The sequence below is a fragment of the Suricata suricatta genome, chromosome 2 (assembly GCF_006229205.1).
Source record: "Suricata suricatta isolate VVHF042 chromosome 2, meerkat_22Aug2017_6uvM2_HiC, whole genome shotgun sequence".
Taxonomy (NCBI): domain Eukaryota; kingdom Metazoa; phylum Chordata; class Mammalia; order Carnivora; family Herpestidae; genus Suricata; species Suricata suricatta.
The window spans coordinates 112,897,445-112,913,634 of record NC_043701.1 but is presented as its reverse complement, the minus strand read 5'-3'; the positions used below and the strand labels follow the sequence as shown (position 1 = coordinate 112,913,634).

Below are 16,190 nucleotides of genomic sequence, written 5' to 3'. Positions count from 1 at the left end.
AACTATGCATAGAACTCCCTTATGACCCAGCAATAGCACTGCTAGGGATTTACCCAAGGGATACAGAAATGCTGATGCATAGGAGCACATGTACCCCAATGTTCATAGCGGCACTTTCTACAATAGCCAAAACATGGAAAGAGACTAAATGTCCATCAACTGATGAATGGATCAAGAAGATGTGGTATATATATACAATGGAGTACTACATGGGAATGAGAAAGAATGAAATCTGGCCATTTGTAGCAAAGTGGATGGACCTCGAGGGTGTCATGCTAAGCAAAATAAGTCAGGCAGAGAAGGACAGATACCATATGTTTGCACTCATAGGTTTAACAGAGGAAACCTAACAGAGGGCCATAGGGAGAGGAAGGGGGAAAGAGAGTTGGGGAGAGAAAGGGACACAAATCATGAGAGACTATTGAATACTGAAAACAAACCAAGGGCTGAAGGGGGAGGGGCGGGGAAGGGAGTGATGGTCATGGTGGGGGGCACTTGTGGGGAGAAGCCCTGGGTGTTATATGGAAACCAATTTGACAATAAACTTTTATTTTAAAAAAGAGTATATAATAATATACTAGTAAGTATAATAGTAAGGGCACCTGGGTGGCTCAGTCGTTAACTGCCTGGCTTCGGCTCAGGTCATGATCTTCAAGTAGGTGGGTTCAAGCCCGACATCAGGCTCTCTGCTGTCTGCACGGAGCCTGCTATGGATCCTCTGTCTCCCTCTCTCTCTGCCCCTCACCTGCTTGCACTTACTATCAAAAAATAAATAAATAAATAAACATGAAAAAAGTAAACAAAAAATAATAGTAAAATGGGAAAAGAGGAATCTTTACTCAATATGATTTAAAAAATACCTCAGCCCCCAAACAAATGCCATCAGGGAAATACCAGAGGGGGTCCTGCCAGAGCTGGGGGGTGGACAAGAGCAGCTTCTCTTGCTGCTATTATTTAACACTGTCTCGGAGGTGCTAGCAAGTCTATACACAAGTCTATTTCTTCTTAGGAAGAAATTACAAGCACAATTGGAATGAAAGGTAAAACTATTATTACTTGCAAATAATAGTATTGTAAATATAAGAACCCAAGAGAATAAATTGAACAGCCATGCATGCAATAAGAGAATTTGGCACTGTAGTGACTATGTATTTATTTACAAATCAGTATCTTCCATCAGTCCAAATAAGACCACATAGGAAGATATACAAAGAGCAGGAGTAATACTAACAATAGCAACAGAAAAGGTAAAATAGTTAGGAATAAGATTACCAAACATTGTGTATGTTTTTAAATAAAGAAAGATGTAAAATGCAGGGAAGACACATTGACCTGAAGAGCTGGAAAAATATGCCATGTTCTTAGACAGAAAGATTCAACATAATAAAGATACCTCTTCTAATTGAGCTAAATTATAAATTTATTGTGGTAGGAATAAAATGTCAACAGGGATTGGGGGGGGGGTGCGGGGACCCAGAACAAATGATTTGAAGGTTCTTAGAGAGAAATAAATAAGAATGTTTCCATGATTTTTTTTGACAAAAAGTAGCAACGAGAGGTGACCAGCTCTACCAGATATGAAAACATAGTACAGAGCTACTATAACCAACAGGTACTGAACTCCCTGACAGGCAACTGCAAGAAATAATGAACCATGACTTCAATAAATAGAGTCAGGACAATTGCGTTGCTATCTGGAATGAAATAAAATTGTCTTCATATCTCCTAAAATATCAGTATGTAATATATATATGATATTGTACCAGTTTCTATAATAGCATGCCACAAACAAACTCAAGAAACAAGAATTATTTCCAGTCCTACAATAGTGGGGGAAAGTCCTTATTTTTTGACTCAAAATCAAGAAACATTAAAAAATTGATATGTTCAATTCCATAAAAATATTTTTTCAATGTTTATTTGGAGGGGGGAGCAGCAGAGAGAGAAGGAGACACAGAATCGAAGCAGGTTCCAGGCTCCGAGCTGTCAGCACAGAGCCTCTGGGGGGCTCGAACCAATGAACTATGAGATCATGACCCGAGCAGAAGCCAGACACTCAGTTGACTGAGCCACCTAGGCGACACTCCATAAAAATATTTAAAAAAATAACTTTGCTCAGGTAAAATTCACTATGAACAAATCAAAAGACAATGACAAGCTGGGAAAACTATTAGCAATCCATCAGAGCAAAACACTAAACTCTCTAATGTTTATAGAATTCACAGAAATTGTTAAGAAAGAGAACAATGCATGAGAAGCATGGATAAAGAACCAATGGATTATGAGAAAGAAATACAAATGGAAGAATGCATCGGCTTCTTCATGACAAGACAATGCATGAAAACAACACCGAAATGCCATTTTTTACCCATCAGGCTGGAAAAATGTAATAGGGTTATAAAGGCCACAGGGGACTCTGGTATTTCCATATATCACTTGTGGAAGTGCAGGCTGGTCTGGCCACTGTGGAAAGCAATTGGGCACGATTTATCAAAAGTACAAATGCAGAGATACACACTTAGCATTGGGGCAGATGCTGGACCTCGACTTCTGATCAAAAGCCATACAACACTGCCAATAACACTGAGAAAGTGTTGTTTAGGTACCTAAGGGGGAAAAAGAATCTGTGTCTTCAGCTAACTTTTGCTGAGATGAATTAAAGAGACTACATGGAAATCCTGAGTGGAATGTGCTTGAATCTTAAGGAAGAATTACAGGGAAATGGAGGAAGTGTTGGGTGGCATGTGCCCCGGCAGTGTCCTCCAGTCCTGAGAGTCTGTTCATAGGTCCAAATGTTGACCTAGGAAAACTCTCTCCTGGAATGCCCAGTACCCTCCATTCACAGTTTGTTTTATGGGAATTTGTGTTTAAAATCCCATTCTTAGTGAGAAAGAGGAAGAAAATACACTGAAGAATGAACATCGGTTATTATTAGAATGGTTATTTAAGAAATGGGTTTTGTGGCATATCCTGATTACTTGCAGTGTGCTTCTATTAAATGTATTGCATTTTGTTTTTTAATTTAATTTCTGAATCAATACATTTATATCATTCAAAAATATTTAATACTGACTATAAAGAAATCCCCCACCTGCTTCCTTTATACACAGGAACATGTATATATATGAATAAAGATGTACATACAGATATATAATATATCTTTATACACTTGGAGATAGATAGATAGATAGATAGATAGATAGATAGATAGATAGATAGATAGATAAACATGTATACGTGAGGAGAATAAAGATGTGGAATATATGTTTCGAACAAGGAAATCTGGTCTAGACAGTGAGAGTACCGTCCAGGAAACGAGAAGAGATTTACTATTTATCGGGCAGCCGCCGGGTTTCTGCACTGGGACAGGGGCATCTGCAGAGGAGCGGATGTGCCGGGCCCTCTGCCAGTCGCTGTGAGGGTCGGGAACCTCTGGAAGACAGGATCTTGGCTGACTGAACCCACTGGGAAATCGATACAGTATACAGAAGCTTCATGTCTGCCTTTCAGACGTACCCACAGAGCTGCGCAGATAAGACAAACCCAAACTAGTGTACGGTGAGCCACGTGTGCAAATATTGCCAAAGCCGAGGTCGACCCAAACTGACGCTAGCCCCAAAGTGTGTGATGCCCATGATGCTCTTGCCTTGGGGCACAAACTTCCCGTGTCAGAAAACAGAAGATGCTCAAACAAGAGGGCACGATGAGTAGGCAAGACGGCCGTTGTCCACCTGTCACGATACACAGCCAAGGACAAGCAACTCTGAGAGTCCAGAGGCTGACACTGAAGGAGGAGTCAAGTATGCAGAAATTGGCAGACAGCTCCCTACTTGTCAGGAAGGAATTGTGTCATGGATTATTCACATCTGGAGGAGGAGGGTGGTGCGGGGCAAAGGTCCATTTCCCATGCGTTTTCTGACACCCAGCCCTGTGCACAATCCAGCTTAGCACCCTCAGAATTCAGGATCACCTACACCGAATACACACCACATGTGTCAGATGGGGCCACAGACATTACTTCATGGGGGCTTTACCAGCAGAAGTGACATCAGACCTCTCTCTGATCAGACACACAAGCTAAAGATAATTTTTGACCCCAGAACATTCCCCACAAGCTAAGATTTCCTTGGAATCTATGTGACTCTTTGCTTTCCCTGAAAAGCTGGTTAAGTTTTAGTCACATGCGTTTCCTTAAATTCTTCTGTGATGACCATTTCCTTGAAGATACCTCCAGCTTTCTCTGTTCCTGACAACACGTGTCCTGTTAAAAATGGAAGTCTAGTCTGCAGGTCGAGGAAGAAGGTAAGGGCCAGGAGCATTCAGTGGGATAGCTGCACACCGCTACCAGCAACATGCTCTCCATTGTGCAAAGTCATGTGAGTGTGCCCATATGCCCGAGCACACACTTGCACGCCCACACAACATGCACGCACTACACACAGGCACGAAACATGCACACATGTTCTCAACACACACTCAAACACAACCTCATACACCACCTCCTGACACAACACCACACACAGACCCCCACACCACACCTACTACTCACACACACACACCATGAACATACCACCCCCACATACACATACGAAAGGGAAACAATTACTTTTTACGCTTTACGTGTCTTCTACTCACACGCAATCATAAACACAAAACCCGGCTACCGAGTAGTTTTTCCTCAGTGAAGGGGGAAATCCGGCAGCTGCCACACTGAAAGTTAAAGGTGAAGGGCCCCTGGGTGGCTCAGTCGGTTAGGCGTCCGACTTCAGCTCAGGTCATGGTCTCACCGTTTATGGGTTCGAGCCCCCTGGAGGGCTCTGTGCTGACAGCTCAGAGCCTGGAGCCTGCTTAGGATTCTATGCCTCCCTCTCTCTCTCTCTGCCCCTCTCCTGCTCGTGCTCACTCTCTCAAAAATAAATAGACATTAAAAAGAAAGAGTTAAGAATGAGATTTCTTTTTCTATGTATGGCCTAACAGGAAGTAGTATTTTCTCTGGAGTGTAGCTATTTTGTCTCCCAAATCCACCCATCTCAGGCTACGTGAAAGGTAACTGCAGGTAAGACAACAAACGACACGACATGCAGCAATAGGGACTACAGGTGAGCGGCTGGAATGCAGTATGTGTGTCTTTGAACCACAGCCCTTGCCCCTGGAGCCATGTGGCCCTGAGGGAGAATCGTATTCACAAGGTTTAGTTTTGTGCACTTGCGAGAATCGAGGATGAGATTAGCAGTAACGTCCCTAACACTTGAGAGGATTAAGTATTATAATGTGCTCTACAAAGTGCTTGGCCTCCTCCCTTGTGGTCAGCGGGTGCTGAATTCACATTAGTTATTTTTATTAGTTCTCCAAAGATATCAGGAGCTTTTGGAAGCCAGAGAATCCAACCTCTGACTCTCATGCAGAATCCAGCTGGAACGATTTCCCGAAGAATAAAAACCATAGTAACTTCATTAACAAAAAGTAACGCAGACTTTGCATTCATGCGTTCTCCTGAAGAATGCCAAGTGTGGTAGAATCGTACATCTGGGGTCTGTGCCTTATTCGTGATACATGCATTCTCAGCATGAGAGGCAAACAATCAGAAAAGCAGATTTATGAAAGGGGTGCAGGAATGAACATTTCATGGGGAATCCATGAAAACACACAAATTTTTCAACAAGAGTCAAAGAAGACTTGAGGCAAGAAGTTCTCTCTTATATTTCTATGTATTTAGAACTATTTTCTGTACATGCCTTTCCTTTAAAATGGGGCCTGAAGGGGGCACCTGGGTGGCTCAATCAGCTGAGTGTCCAGCTTCGGTTCAGATCATGATCTCACATGACTTCAAGCCCTGCGTCGGACTCTGCTCACAGCTTAGAGCCTGGAACCTGCTTCGGAAGGAATCTGTGTCTCCCTCTCTCTACCCCTCTTCCCCTCACGCTTTGTCTGTCTGTCTCTCTCAAAAATAAACAAATATTTTTTAAAAATTTTTAATGGAGCTAAAAGAAAGCAAATCAATTTTGGTGATTCTACCACATTCATTCTCATCCTTCCTGTATTCAGCAAGAGATGTGTGGCTTATGATTCTATTCATGGAGAAGTACTGGGTAGAGAAGAATCTTGTTCTCCAACTCAGGATGGTCTACCTTTAGTAAACCTACTATGGCTCTCACTATTTCTTCCATTAATAGCTGGAGTTACCAGGATAAATTTCCTGCCTTGAAGAACAGTTGCTCCAGAGGAGCCACACAAAATGAATGAGCTGTACCCCCATCGTGACACTCCAAGCTCATTTTTTCATGTCCCTAAGAAGACTTGATCCCCTGGAGCAAAGGATGAGGAGGAAGAGGAGCTAGCCTCTGGACCACAACCTCAGATCTACTCCAAGGACAAACCTATCCTTCTAGAAACTTCAGACCAAATGCTGCCTGCTGTGGTCTGAATGTTTGCACCCCTTAAAATTTGTAAGTTGAAACCCTAACTCACTGTAGATGGTGATACTAGGAAGGAGAGTCTTTGAGAGGTCATAAGCCCTCATGAATGGGATTCATGTTCTCTCTTTATTTTCATTTTCTTTAACTACTTTACTTATTTTATTATTTTTTTTAATTATTTTTTAACTTTTTTCACATTTAAAAAATATATAATCCAAGTTAGTTAACATATAATAATGGTTTCAGGAATAGAATTTAGTGATTCATCACTTACATAGAACACCCAAGGCTCATCCCAACAAGTGCCCTCCTTAATGCCTATCACCCATTTATCCCATCCCCCCACCCAACTCCCGGCCAGCAACCCTCATTTTGTTCTCTGTATTTAAGAGTCTCTTATGGTTTGTCTCCCTCTCTGTTTTTATCTTATTTTGCTTCCCTTCCCCTATGGCCTTCTGTTTTGTTTCTTAAATTCCACATATGAGTGAAATCATATGCACCCCAATGTTTATAACAGCACAATCAACAAAGTATGGAAAGAGCCCAAATGTTCAGCAACCGACGAAAGGATAAAGAAGATGTGGTATGGGGCACCTGGGTGGCTCGTCGGCTGGGCCTCCGACTTCGGCTCAGGTCAGATCTCACATTTGTGGGTTCGAGCCCCGTGTCGGGCTCTGTGCTGACAGCTAGCTCAGAGCCTGGAGCCTGCTTCTGGTTCTGTGTCTCCTTCTCTCTCTGCCCCTCCCCCTCTCATGCTCTGTCTCTCTCTGTATCAAAAATAAATAAAAACATTTTAAAAAATTTAAAAAAAAAGAAGATGTGGTATATACACACAATGGAATATTGCTTGCTGATCAAAAAAAATGACATCTTGCCACTTACAGCAACGTGGGTGGAACAAGAGTGTATTATGCTGAGCGAAATAAATCAGCCAGGGCTTCGTGTTCTCTTAAAAGAGACCTCACAGAGGCCCCCTAGCCACTTCTACCACAACCAGACACAGTGGAAAGACACAGATTACGAACTGGTCTCCCATCCAACCATGCTGGTGCCCTGATCTTGGACTAGTCAGCTTCCAAAGCTGTGAGAATAAATTACTGTTGTCTGTAAGCCACCCAGTCTGCGGTATTTAGTTACAGCAGTATGAACGGACCAAGACACTGCCCATTCAACGCGAGGCATCGGAGGTCCTGGTTTGGGCTCATTTATGGATTTGGTCTATTTGTTCTCCCATTGGGAACTACATGAAGAGGCTATGGGGTAAAATTCAGTACTTTACCCCCAAGCTTGGGGCTAGATAGGGTGCGTACACATGCACACACCCAAAGATCAGTTGAGGGGAAGCTGCCACAGGAGCGATGGAAACAAGAGGGCAAATCTCAACAGTGAGAAGAAGAAACCTCAAAGCTCAGAGAGACCTTAGATCAGAGCCTAAGCAAGTGTGCTGAGAGCAATGAGAATTGGACCTCATGCAAGAGTTCCATGATGCCTTCGCCACCTTGCCCTGACTGAGGACATAGGTAAACTCCTCAACAAAGGACACTGTTGGTGGGTGTGGAGAGCCCAGCTCAGGTGACCGGGTCCAGCTAAGTTGTTCTGGGAGGGAGGGTCACTGAAGGAGACACCCAAGGATTGGGCACATACAGGGAGATAGAAAGACCCAAACCCAAACGCTATTCTCGTCTTTCAAGGCCCTTGACCACACAGCGAGAAGGGAAGGAGCTTCTGCAATCCATTCTCACAATCTAGCCTATGCTCTTGGGGAAACGTTTTAAAAGCATTTCACAACAAAGAGTGGAAGGCTTGGAAGCAGGCCAGTCTTATCTGGCATTTCTATAACTCTGACACAACTTTGTTAGAAAACCATTTTTCTTTAGCTTGCTTTGTAACCCATGAGTCACTCTGCAAAGGAGCAACATTTTCCAGAAATTTCGGTGTCTCGTCATTATCTCATACATAATGTTTACAAGAAAATTGTGATAAGTGAGGTTTGTGTTTGGCACACAGAGGCAATGCTTACCGATTCCTTTCTTCTCTTGCTCATTATGGAACTCCTTGTTCTTGAATCCCTCATGCTGTCTCTGACAGCTACATTATTCATGTGGAGAATGAGTTTCTAGTTTTGTGTACTAAATGGTGAGCAGGAAACTTTAGATCAAACAGGACCAAATGGGCTTTGTTGCAAGAAGGAGAATTTAAGGGACGATCAAAAAAGAGGCAAGATATTCAGCTTCAGGATGCTGTGCTCCAATTTTTACCACCTATCTCACCCCATCTCCCAACCTTCCCCATTCCCTATAAACTGAAATAAAATCAGTTCTTGGACTTATTATTCATCATCAGCAAAATCTCCTTCATCTGCCTCCTTTCTGAGGATTCCATTCACCTCCATGTCCTAGCTGAGACCTGGCTGTCTCCTGAGACTTCTGCTTCCTCGACAGCCTGCTTAAAGGCCACCCTCCCAACTCCATAGGCTGAATATAACGATGGGTGACCAGATGTCTTTCTTGCCCTTTAATACAACTTGAAACCATTCTCCCTTGCTTCCCTCAAAATCCCCTAGCTTTGGTTCCCATGTCACCAGATTACACCATACCATCCTCTATCCATCTCTGTCACCGTCTTCTGCAGATCCCAGGGACACCCCTTCTTGTTCTTTACAGATATAACTCCTGGCTCACCATCATTCTCTGCAAATCTCTACCAAAAAACGCACCTTTCAAGTTTCCTGATTTCTAGATTTTATGAGCTCCTGTCCTACAGCGATCTTGTCTACAACACTCCCTTAGTCACTCACTTCCACAGTCATGACCTAGACGTTGTTATTACCAACAGCTGCTTTCCCACCAGACTCTAATTTCAACCATCCCACCACCTATCTTTGCACCTGACCCTCCCTATAAGCCCACCTCCATGAGTCCTTTGACCCCCACCAAGACCTATAATCAATAGATTCTTCTCGCTTTTCACACTCCTTCCCCAGGCTAAATGCCATGGTCAATTATAACCATTCCCTTGATTTCTCCTCGTCTTCTTTACCTTCTACTGTTTGGCAGAGTTGCTTGGCAAAACCCCAAGCTTTCTTCTATCAGAATCTCTCCCTACTTTGTAGCTGCTCCCACATAGTTATTTGGACTGGAGGAAAATCATGCCATGTTAAATTCATAGCCACTAAGTCCAAACAGGAACTTCTTGACAATCGTGTTATTTTCCCCTAGTCTAGTCACTTTTCCACTCTCTTAGATGGTTGTTTTATTCCCTGTCCCCTTTACTCAAACTTCCAACCCGCCTTCCCGCATCTTCTTTCTCTGCTGACAATCCTGATCTGTGCTTCATTGAGAAAACAGAAGCAATCATAAGGAAACTTCCACAAACTACCACCACTGTGTCTACTTGTCGGCATGAATGCCCACATGGCCGCCCTCTCCCCGTTGGTGTGGAAAAGAAGTTCCCGTGCTTCCAGCGAAGGCCAGAACCTCTGAAGACCCAACCCTCTTGCATCCTCATCGATACCACTAATCCTCCATCACTAATCCCAATGGCCATTTAACTTGTTGTTACATCACTTAACTTTAAAAGATTCTTGACCCTCCTTTCCTCATTCTCTCTTTTCTTTAAGTTCTTCTATGAGACAGGTACCTAAACTCGCCGCCCCTAATTGCTGGGAGCTGCACTGGCCTTGCTGGTGGATGACATGGTCACAGTAAGGAAATGGAAGACGTTGCATGGCTCCTGCCATGAGAGGCGGAAACTGGCATCTCCTTCTGCTACTACTGCTCATGTGACATTAAGCCTGTTGCTATTGATCAGTCCTCACAATGTTCCAACTTATACCAATATTCCCCACACTTATGCCTCATGGAAAGAAGCATATTGCCACCTCTATAAAAAGGAATTTAAACAAAGCACTGCAGATGTTGTCAAAAGGCTCTCCTAAGGGGTTAAAGAACACAAGAATAATATTTACTCTGGCCCAAAGAAAAAGAGCCTAGCTTAGGAATAAGAAACAAACAAGAGGCAGGCATAAATTACTGCGCATACATATGCTAATTTGGTGCCCATTGTGAGGATAGGTAAGAGTAGTTACAACTTAAACTCATATGCAAAGACCTGCTCTTCTAGGGCACCTATGGTGCTTACACCTTCAACATCAAAGAACACAGTTGACAAAAGGTTTATTTACTAACCATCATGAATACATTCTTCCTCTTGTGAGTCAAATAGAATGCCTCCTAGCCTTGTTTATGCCTGAATCTTAGCATTCTTGTTATAAAATGTGTTTGCTATCTGCTTCTCACTGAAAACATCCTGCTATCTTCTTAGTTGTAAGATTTACTACTGGTTTAAACAAATGTGTGTGTTATCTGCTTTTCACTGAGAATATCCTGCTATCCTATGATGTGTAAGTTACCTCATTGTAATTAGAGTAGTTCTGCAAAAATGCCTCTGTAAAACCTGTTTCTGCACCCTTTCAAAGCATCTTTAACACTGAGAATTATTTGTAACAATTCCACTTTTTGATGTCATAAATCTATAAATAAAGGCGCAAAACCTGGCGAGATAGAGATGCCAGAGGATGCCAGACTGGAGATCAACCAGGCTTTCTCGCCTCCATTTTCACCATTTTCTCCAACGCCAACGCCTCCTTCAGGGGACCATGGACCAGCCGGAGCTGGCCTCTGGCACCTAATTTCTCTCTTCCCATTTTCTCTTGGACACATTCCCATCAGACTTTTGCTCTGACCACTCAACCAAAACATCTCTTGTTGAGATGCCCAATCTTTGTACATTGCAAGTTCTAGTGGTCAGGCCTCCCCTGTCTCCTGGCTTGAATCATCATCTGCATTTGACACAGTGCCTTCTTCCTCTTTATAGCCAGTATCCCTTCACTTGGCTGTGGAGACACTACATTTGCCTGCTCTTTCTCCCTTCTATCTGCTCCTCGTCGCTCTACTTTGTTCATTCCTCACACTCAATATTGGCGATATGTCTTCTCTTTTCCGTCTATGCCCTTTCTTTGTGAATCTCATTGAGTTTCAAAGATTTTAATACTTTCTATGTGTTGATTACTTTCACATTTTTATTCCTGACCCTTATTTCTTCCTTGAGCCCTAGATTAATGTACAATCTGCCAAAATGGCATCTCCATCTAGATTTCTATGGATATTTATTTAATTTTTGAAGTGTTTCATTTTAATTCCAGTATAGTTAACATATAGTGGTATATTAGTTTCAGCTATACAATATAGTAATTCAACAGTTGGATACATTACTCAGCGCTTGTCAGGATAGCTGTGTTCTTGACCCCTCCCCCTGTCTCCCCCATCCCCCACCCACCTCCTCACTGGTACGCATTGGCTTGTTCTCCATCGTTAAGAGTCTCTCTTGGTTTCCCCCCTCTCTCTCTTTTTTTCCGGTTTCTTTGTTTTGTTTCTTAAATTCCACAAACAAGTGAAATCATGATATTTGTCTTTCTATGCCTTAATTTGTTCAGCGTTTTACTCTCTAGATCCATTCATGCTATTGCAATGGTAATATTTCATTCTTTTTTATGGCTGTAATAGTCCATATACATGCAGTTGGGCTGCCTTCCTAATTTGGCTATTGTAGATAATGCTGCAGTAAATTTAGGGTACACATATCTTTTCAAATTAGCGTTTTTGTTTTCTTTGGGTAAATACCTAGTGGAATTACTAGATCATACGGTAATTCTATTTTTAATTTTTTGAGGAACCTCTATCCTGTGTGCTGTAGGGGCTGCACCAGTTTGCATTCTCACCAACAGTGCCTGACTGTTCCTTTTCCTCCATATCTTCACCAACATGTGTTATCCTATGGACATTTTAAACTTAATATGTCCAACACTGAGTGTCTGCCTCTCCCTTATCCCAAATCCTGCTGCTTCCATAAATGTGCCCATCTTAGTAAAATCCAAACCCGCTCTCCCAGTTTCTTAAGCCAAACTCCCCTATTTCTCTCACATTTCACATTCAGTTTGTCACTAAATCCTGTCTGTTCGACCCTCAAAATTCCACCAGAATTCAGCACCCTTTGCCATCTCACTGCTACACCACCTTCTCCCAACTCCCCACCCAATTTCAGATTTGCTTCTGTCACCTGTTCTCCACACGGCAGCCAGAGCGAGCACATTAAAGAGTCAGAACACATCACTCCTCGGTGCAAACCTCTCCCATGGCTTCCTATGGAGGGATGGAGCCCAGGGTCCTCACAATAGACTACCAGGATCTCCATGATCTGGTTTCTCTTCCTCCCTTCTGTAGACCCTCCTGCCGCTGGCTCCACTTGAGCCTTTCTGTTCCTCACAAACTCTAGGCATGTGTCCATTACCACTGGGAGTCCCTCTAACTGGAATTTCCCTCCACTAGGTCCACGGCTCCCTCACTTCCCTTGGCTATTATTCAAATGTTACCTTCTTAGCAAAGCCTTACCTGGCTACTCTACATAAAATTGTGACAACTCCTACCACCTTCCTAGCCAACATGTCCTCTAGTCCTTCCTGGGGTGAATTTTCCCCTCAGCACACAGAAATCTCCAACATGCTGTGCACTTTCCCTCTTCGCCCTGGTTACTGTCTCCCCACTGTGATGTAAGTTCCATGCGGGCTGGGGTGTTTGTTTCCTCACAACTTGATCTCCATGCTTATAACAGTCTCTGGCACAAGGTAGGTGTTCATTTGGTGAATTAATTAACAAACTAACGAAAATATACTTACATGTTTGCTAGGGACTAAGGGCTAGAGTGGGAGCAAAAGTCCGCTGAAACACAACCCTGGCCTTTGAGATATTCATAGTTCTAAAGAGATGATACATGCACTCTTTTCACTGTAACACAGGACAGTGTGTGACAGGAGCCATGGCAGAGGGGAGAGAAGGGGAAGGAGACAGTCTAAGGTAGGTTGAAAAGGTGTAGAATATGAGGTGAACAGCCACTTTGTGCCAGGAAGGCAGTCTTGGATTTGATTAATCAAGGTTAGGCTGATCTGAGATATGAGAACTTCTATGTTCACCACAACATGATTCACAATAGCCAGGACATGAGAACAATCCAAATGCCCCTCACTGGATGAATGGATTTAAAATGTGATACATGGGATGCCTGGGTGACTCAGTCAGTTACGCGTCCAACTTCAGCTCAGGTCATGATCCCACAGTCTGTGGGTTTGAAACCCGCATCGGGCTCTGTGCTGATGCTCAGAACCTGGAGCCTGCTTCAGAGTCTGTGTCTCCCTCTCTCTCTGCCCCTCCCCCATTCAAGCTAGCATCAATAAATGGGATTTATTGACAGCGGGGGTGGGGTAGAGAGGCTAATATTGACCAAGATTGACAGGATGACCTTACGGAAGAGGTTGAATATCTGAGAGGCTTACAGGATGGGAAAAAATCCTATGGAAAATGGTAAAATTGCACAAAGGAAGTGGTAATTTGCCAGAACTGAAGAAGTAGCCAGGGCAGAGACGGCCTCACAGGGCCCAGTTCTGTTGCCCAAGGCCATGAGATCACACACCACCGCTAAAATTCAGCCCCAAGCATGAGTATGGTCTCACCAGACATGAAAATACTGAAATAGAATCGGTCCCCATTATTCACAGATTCTGTATTTGCAAATATGCCTACTTGCCAGAATTTGCTTTTAACTTCCAAATCAATTCTCCTGGCCTTTTAAGAGTTATTTGTGGACATGTGCAGAGCAGAAAAAATTTGAGTCAATTGACATGCACGTCCCCAGCTGAGGCTGAACAGGTGACATGCGGTCTTCTGCCTCAGCACTCACGCCGCAAACAAGTGTCCCTTTCAAGATCTATGCAGTGTTACCCTGTTTCCATTTTTGTATTTTCTTGTGTGTGGTTTCACCATGTTAAATGGCCCCCAGGCATAGCGCTCAAGTGCTGATGTTCCTAAGCTCAACAAGGTGATGTGCCTTATAGAGAAATTAGGCTTAGTTCAGGGCTGAGCTCCAGGGCTGCTGGCCACGAGCACAGTATTAATGAATCAATTACACATATTAAGTAAGGTGTCTTTAAGCAGAAAAACACATACAACAAGGTTATGTGCCGATCAGCTGACAAATATGTTGTGAGCAGAGGCCCTTGGGACGTAACTCTGTATTTCCCCAAGGAGCCCTGATGCCATGTCGGCTAATTCAGAGTTCACAGTGACCTCACAGCACACAACTACCCCAAATAATGGCAATCCACATGCTCCCATGTTCTCTAGTGAATCGTTAGTAGTCCTGCAGGCTGAGTGTTCTCTGGTGTTTTGGCTGCTCTATTCTCTCCTCATTCCATCTTTCTAGGCTTATTCATTAGCTGAGGGTCACGCAAGAGGCTCCAGAACATGGAAGTCTACCCAAATGAGTGGCTGGTGTCTGGGCTTCCCTCCAGGAGATAAAATAAGTCTTCCATGAACCACAACTCACCCAACAAACTTTGATTCAACCAAAGTTGTGTGAGCACTCTCCTTTTAAAAGAGGAAGAGAGAACCCCCAAGAAAAATTAAGATTTTGTTAAAATAACTAATATTCTGACATCTATGAATTTTCAGCCAGTGTCCTAGGTCATTTAGGAGCCTAACAAGCAAGACTGAGTTTCAGAACTATGTCTCTTGTGATTTGTTCAAAATGCTAAGTCGCTCCTGAGGTTCCAAGTTTAAACAAGAGAGAGAGAAGGTAAAGTGGTAAAAAGTGAAGAAAGAATCTGATTGTTGAGCTACAACTCGAGAATTTGCCATGTTTGGGTTGTTTTAGTGATTAGATACCACTGAGAGCTTTAGGGTTTGGTAACAATGGAAAACCGAAGGAGCGTCCTGATTCTATTAATGAGTTTAGTCCTAAGGCCCCAGTCTCAAAACACCTGGGTTCCAATCCTCGCTTTGCCATATACTTACCATGAGCGACCTCGGGTAAGTCACGGAAACTTGGTAAACCTTCTTCTATGTTGGTTGTGTGAATAATGCAAGTTCCACTCTCAAAGGTATTTGGGGAAATTAAAACAGACAATGCATGCAAAGTATGGAGCCCAGAACCCAGCACAGAAAAAGATCTCCAAAATTGTTAACAAGTATCATTATATTGTTTCTGAATAACATTTACATTTCTCTTACACAGAAATAATGTATGCTTATGTTTTGAAAAATTGGAAGTAAAAGACTATTTTGGAACGACATCCTGGCTCTTCTGGGCCCCCAGCTGGTCCACTTGTCACAGTCACAGGAGGGAATTTCTTAAAATCAATCTCTTTCTCTATGTATATATCTAAAAAGGTGGGGAGGGGTGCACTGGGTAGGGCTCAGTTGGTAGAGCATCTGACCCTTGATTTTGGCTCACATCATGATTCCAGAGTCATGGGATCAAGTCTGTTTGGCTCCATGCTGAGCCTGAAGCCTGCTTAGGATTCTCTTTATCCTGAGAGAGAGAGAGAGAGAGAGAGAGAGAGACAGAGAGAGAGACAGAGACAGAGACAGAGAGAGGATAGATAGATAGATAGATAGATAGATAGATAGATAGATAGATAGATAGATAGGAGATAGATAGACCCCTCTGCCCCTCTCCCCTGCTTACATACTCTCTCTCTCTCTCTCTCAAATAAAATTTTAAAATTGTTTGTAAAGCATAGGAAAAATAGCGATTGTAATCTTATCATCCAGATTTCCTCTTTAAAAATTTAGGTATATATTTTTTTCAACTTGACATGAACTATATATTTTTAAGTACCTACAAATGTCACGGACACTCGTATGTAATTTTAGTGGTAAAAAG

General features: G+C 42.9%; 1 long non-coding RNA gene across 1 annotated transcript; it reads left to right on the top strand.

The window, feature by feature from the left end:
- The first annotated feature begins 13,071 nt into the window (after window positions 1-13,071).
- On the top strand, window positions 13,072-15,008 carry LOC115285400. The gene is made up of 3 exons (XR_003905508.1): window positions 13,072-13,098; window positions 13,270-13,327; window positions 14,730-15,008. It is a non-coding gene; the product is annotated as an uncharacterized LOC115285400 (long non-coding RNA).
- The last annotated feature ends 1,182 nt before the right edge of the window (window positions 15,009-16,190 follow it).